Source organism: Lolium perenne, chromosome 7, assembly GCF_019359855.2.
Source record: "Lolium perenne isolate Kyuss_39 chromosome 7, Kyuss_2.0, whole genome shotgun sequence".
Lineage (NCBI taxonomy): Eukaryota > Viridiplantae > Streptophyta > Magnoliopsida > Poales > Poaceae > Lolium > Lolium perenne.
This window is the reverse complement of record NC_067250.2, coordinates 55,305,569-55,311,225: the sequence shown is the minus strand read 5'-3', so window position 1 is coordinate 55,311,225 and position 5,657 is coordinate 55,305,569. Positions and strand designations below refer to the sequence as shown.

Genomic DNA, 5,657 nt, shown 5'->3' with positions numbered 1-5,657 from the left:
AGTCATTCTTGAAGCTGTTGCTTCCCATGACACATGGATTTGGCACTCATTCTTCGGAATGGCTGGCTCGCACAATGACATCAATGTGTTGCAGCGCTCTCCGGTGTTTGATAGGCTAGCGTACGGTAAGTCCCCTGATGTGGATTTTGAGATCAATGACCACCACTACACCAAGGGGTACTACCTTGCTGATGGTATCTATCCACCTTGGGCTACACTCGTGAAGACAATCCGAAACCCCAACTCAGAGCAGGAGGCAAGGTTTGCCAAAGAGCAGGAGGCAGCCCGGAAAGATGTCGAGCGGGCGTTTGGCATCCTCCAAGCTCGTTGGGCTATCGTCAGACACCCTACCAGAGCCTGGGATGTGCAAACTCTGTGGGAGGTGATGACCGCTTGTGTAATCATGCATAACATGATTGTTGAGGTAGAGCGGGATGATTCACTGTTTGATAATGACTGGGATGGCCAAGGAGAGTTGGTTACTCCTCAAGGTGCTCCGGCATCATTCCAGGACATTCTTCATGCGCACCATGAAATTCGAGATCTAGCTGTACACAACCAACTTCAGGCTGATTTGGTCGAGCACATGTGGCAACATCTAGGCAACAATGCTGCAAACAACAATGATGAAGGAAATCCTTAAGCCTAGAGCATTTGTATCATTTTTTCATTTTATTTGAATAATACTTTATCCTTGATTACATGGACTATGTAATGTGTAATACATTTTGAGCATTTGAACTATTTTATATATTTTATATAATATTTTTTCGCGTTTTTCTAGTGAATTTACAAGAAAAACATACCATGGGACGCCGCGACCCAAATCTGGCGCGTTGGGCGCAGCGCGCGACCCAAACGGACACGCGGACGCGGGGCTCCGTCCGCGCATCCGCTCGGGCACGCAAACGGCCCAAAACGGACAGCCCAGCGCGTCCGTTTGAGTCGCCCGGTTGGAGATGCCCTTAGCGCTCTTTAAGGATTCGGAAAAGACTGTACACCCGGTTGTAAACAGCCTGCTACCAGTCTCTGTTCAGAAGAAGATACCAAATCCCTCGCATGGTTTAGCACAGCCCGAGCGCCAGCTCCCCGGAGCGACGCGTCCCCCTCCTCTGCAAAGCCAGGCGCGGCGGCGGCCACGGTCAAGAGCGACTGCACGCCCCTCAGATTCCACCAGGTGCGGCGACGGCCCCTCCTCTCCTCCTCTTCCTTGCCGCCCGGAGTTAAACGCGAAGCCGCTGCGGGTCGGCAGCACATAGCCGCCCCTCCCTCGGTTCTCCTCGCGGCCAGCTCTTCCCGCCAATGCTTCGCCGCCGCCCCTTTCCCCGATACGGCTTCTCCTTTCCGCTTCCTCTCCACACGACGGCGTCGTCCGACACCTCCTCTCCCCGCTGTGGGGTCGCCTCTTTCCCTCCCTGCGCTGCACAAGCGAGGAGGCGTCGTTGCCCTGAAGTGCTACAGCCGGCTCGGTATAGATTCTGCTCTCACAACCCGACTGTCCCTTATCAGAATTTTTTTAGGTAGTCCCTTATCAGAAGCTAATTACAGATGGTAAGCATGAATGCTTCATCAAACTTACCCGAGACCAAATCGTTATGTCGACGGGCCCCAACAATTTTAGCCATTGTAGCTGTTTGCATAGATCGTCGTGTGCTCGCCTTGCTGATTGGCTAGGAGGCGTAGAGCGATATTTGAGCAAGGGAGGATGGTGTGGACGGATTGGTTGTCCGCTAAATCAATGGCGTAAATAAATCTCCATATGCTATATTTTTGGAAAGATTTGTTATGGCTAAAAATCTGTTTTTAAAGGTTACCTGGAAAATAATCTGCCGGTTTTTAAGGAAGATGATCTCTCATCTTAATTATTACCAGGAAAATAGCGTACTATATAGGGGCTTAGCAAACCAACCTTTTATATATCTTCTTTAAATTTGCAAAGCAATATGCCTAAGTGAGACTTTCTGGTATGTTCAGCGATGGAATGGTCTTGTAATTACATTTCTTATAAACGAGTGATCTCGAGAAGTTCACTTCACCTGGAACATTTTTTAATGGACTGAAGTGATATGCTCCATTTTTAGTTGCAAGCGTGGCTGGTGCTGGAACAGACTTTGCAGCTTTAATTTAGCATAGAGTCCCTTCACCTTTACATGTCTTTTGGGCTTGAAGATGATGAAATCATACCCTTAAAATTAAGTATATTACAGGTCTAAACTCATCCTCTTCGTGGAAACATGTTGTTACACATTTTAGTTTTTCTTATGTCTTAGGTTCTGCTGTACTCATGAGCAGTAGCATCTGTACATCTAAAGTGCATAGATTGTTATTTGACACGGTACTTCAGTTATCCAGCCGCTTGATTTGTTAATCCCGGGAGTCCACTTAAAGTAAATCTTATTGTGATGAGTACTGTTCTCATTGTGACTTTTTCTCTGGAAGCATACCCATTTTTAAATATGGTAATATAGTTGCCTTCTTTAAATACACATCATCATGGTAAATCCGAGGTCTTACGCACACTCCACTTTTTGATCTGTCCATAGATTTTAGTAGCTTCATGCAACTGCTATGAATTGATGCATAATTTTGATACATATCATCATGGTAAATCCGAATGAAGTTGCACCTGAGTTTTTTTTGATGTTGTACATTGCTGGCCAGTGGCTTTAGTTTCCTCATTGTCCCCACAAGTTTATTACCTGTTAGGTTGCTACCTTCATGTATCATGTACTACATCTCATCCATGGTCTAGCCCTGGAAAACCCACCGATTCATCTCTTTACATGCATTTTAGAAGGTGCACATGAATATCTCACCAAAAACTCGTCTTTAACAACACCTATTTGTCTGCAAGGACCCTAGCTAGGTGCATTAATTTAATGCCGCTGTGACACAAGTTACGACACAATATAATACATGTTATAAGTGACAATGCTGGAAGTGAACAGATCCCAATACTATTGGTTTATTTTGTGCCCTTATTTACAGAGTGCTAGCCATAATGATGACAAGGTCCTTGTTCTTGCTGCGACAAACACTCAATATGCTCTCAATCAGATATAGAACATCTATCAATTATTCACCTGCCCGATCTTAAAGCCAGGCAACGCATGTTCAAGGTAATGAACTGCCAAAAGACAAATTGCAGTTAAATATTGCCCCACCTGGACATTGGTACGAACTTCAGCTATCCTTGATGTCTCTGCTAAGTTACATAACATGCTAATAAGTTCTGATTTCACAAAGAGTTGGAGCAAGCACTTGGAATGTTTTTAGTCCCTCTACATTTATTTGTTGTTGTTCTGATTTCACAAAGAGTTGATTAAGTTACATAACATGCTAATAAGTTTTATACCACATACATATGAATGTTGTCTCACCAGAGTTTCAACAAGTTTTCATATATCTTAACGTGCTAATAAGTTACATGGAAATCGTTTGAACAATGCAACTGTAGGCATGCACCAGGATTCCGATGAAATTACCTTGATGTTGTACGAAATTCATGATATACAGTAGGGTTTTACATTGGTAGGTAATCCTTGAAACGATATAACCTTCAGTACACTCAAAGTTGTATGTAATCGAATTACATGACCTCTGTCATAAAAGAAAGCACTCTATTTGCGAGTCTGCATTTTTGGACCAAAAACCACAGTAGACAATTAATCACTTATGTTAAATATCTTAATATTCAGTATGTTTGGGAAGCAATCTATTTGGGAAGACCCTCATCTACAAGATTCTTACTATATGCTTGCTGCTGAAAACATAAAAGAAAGCATTCTATTTTGAAAAAAAACAACAGTTGAGAATTAATCACGTATATATTCAGTTTTCGGAAGCAACCTATTAAGGAAGACCCTCATGTACAAGATCTTACTTATATGCTTGCTGCTGATAACATAAAAGTAAGCATTCTATTTGAGAGTCTGCACTTTCAGACCAAAAACCACAGTTTACAATTAATCACTTATGTTCATATTCAGTCTGTATGGGAATCGATCTATTTGCGAAGACCCTAATCCACAAGATCTTACTATATGCTTGCTGCTGAAAAAATGACAATGCTATGCATACCTTAACGGTAGGGTTGCAGGGCGGCGTCCTGCTTAGTCCCGCAAAAACAGAATTAAGCCAGCATCTAGTGTTAGTTTTGGCCGAGGAAATACACAGTGGTTGGGTACGATGGAAGAAAATCAGTCCTGCATCGGATCCCACTTGTGGGTGCCCGTCTGTGAAGAATCTTGATGAAATGTTTGAGTGGGGGATTTGAGTTGGGAAGGTGGTCACTGAGGAATATGGTGCGGGAGAGGCCGTCCTGAGATGAAACACAGTTACTCTTGGCGGGTTGATGAAGGGTAGGAAGGTATGTATATATACTATGGAAAGAGGCTGGACGTAAATTATGGTGTAACTAATGGTAGGCTGAAAAGGGGGACATGAATTACTGTGATTGATCGTTATTTGACTGGTGCTAATACCAAAATTAATGTTAGGGCGTAGTAGAAGGGGATTTCAATTGACTGGTGATTGAATTTGGTAGGTTGATACTCTTTCAAAAAAAAATCGTAGTTCAACAGGTAGCTCAATAATAATTGTTGTTGTAAACAAATAATTTTTTTTTGCTTTACCCGTCAATATCAAGAAAACTTTATTTTTACATGCTGCTCCTGTTTTAACTTTCAGGCACATGATCCCATGATTGAGCGCATCATCACTCAGGTTTCAGGAGAAGGTTGTGATGACTGCTGACAACAACAGAACTTATGAAGGTCAACTCAAGAGTGCTACGGGGATACGGGGCAGGCTGGGACGCACAAAAATTGGGAAGATGTGTTTTTAGGATGGTGTCTTATATGCTGGCGAAATTAATTTTCGCTGGAAAGTAATGGTCATCGATTGATGCCGAAAGAAACTATCGTCAATTGTGGCGATAATTGAAAGTTAACTGGATTTTTTTAGGGGACTTGAGCCTTAACGGAAGGTTGTTTGTTCGTGGTTGGGTGAGCCGAAAGCGCCCGGGATTAGTTGGGCTTGGCCCACTTAGGTCCGGTCGGGGCGATCGGAAGAGTGGACGAAGTTTGACGAAGCGAACGTCAAACCGTCTGACGACGGAAGGCTCTTCTCCTTTTAATCTTTACTAGTACAAATGCCTGTGCGTTGCAACAGGTTAAACTTATCGGTATCCAAATAGCGTAGTTGCATTTATAAAATTTTAGACTAACTTTTTGACAAAAAAAGTAAACTTTCATTGGATGAGCTAAAATTCTTGATAAATTGAGATGAACTTCATGTAACTAATTGCATTTTTTGTGTTTTATTAAACTGAAACTGCCATGCTAACGAAATGAACTCCTAAAAAAATGAACTTGTCATGTTAGCTAAGTGATTTTCTTGCTCGTTTATGTGCATGAACTAATTGAATTATTCGAGTGCAATAATTTATCTATTACATGTATATTATTTGTCAACCAGAGTTTTAACAAAGTTTGGTAGTTTTTTTTCTTCTAAAAACTTGGTTAAATATTTCCTTGCTTGAGACGAAAGATGTCCAGTTTGTGGGTTTTCAACTAAGGCATAGCCATAAGAAAATTACAATTTGTCCAATCATCATCGGTCTTGTTTTCAGATTGCTTACGCGAAAAGCCACAAAT

General features: G+C 42.2%; 1 long non-coding RNA gene across 1 annotated transcript; it reads left to right on the top strand.

Annotated features, from left to right (window-relative positions):
* The first annotated feature begins 1,027 nt into the window (after positions 1–1,027).
* On the top strand, positions 1,028–4,964 carry LOC127317450 (uncharacterized). Its single transcript, XR_007861150.1, has 2 exons — positions 1,028–1,469; positions 4,690–4,964. It is a non-coding gene; the product is annotated as an uncharacterized lncRNA (long non-coding RNA).
* The last annotated feature ends 693 nt before the right edge of the window (positions 4,965–5,657 follow it).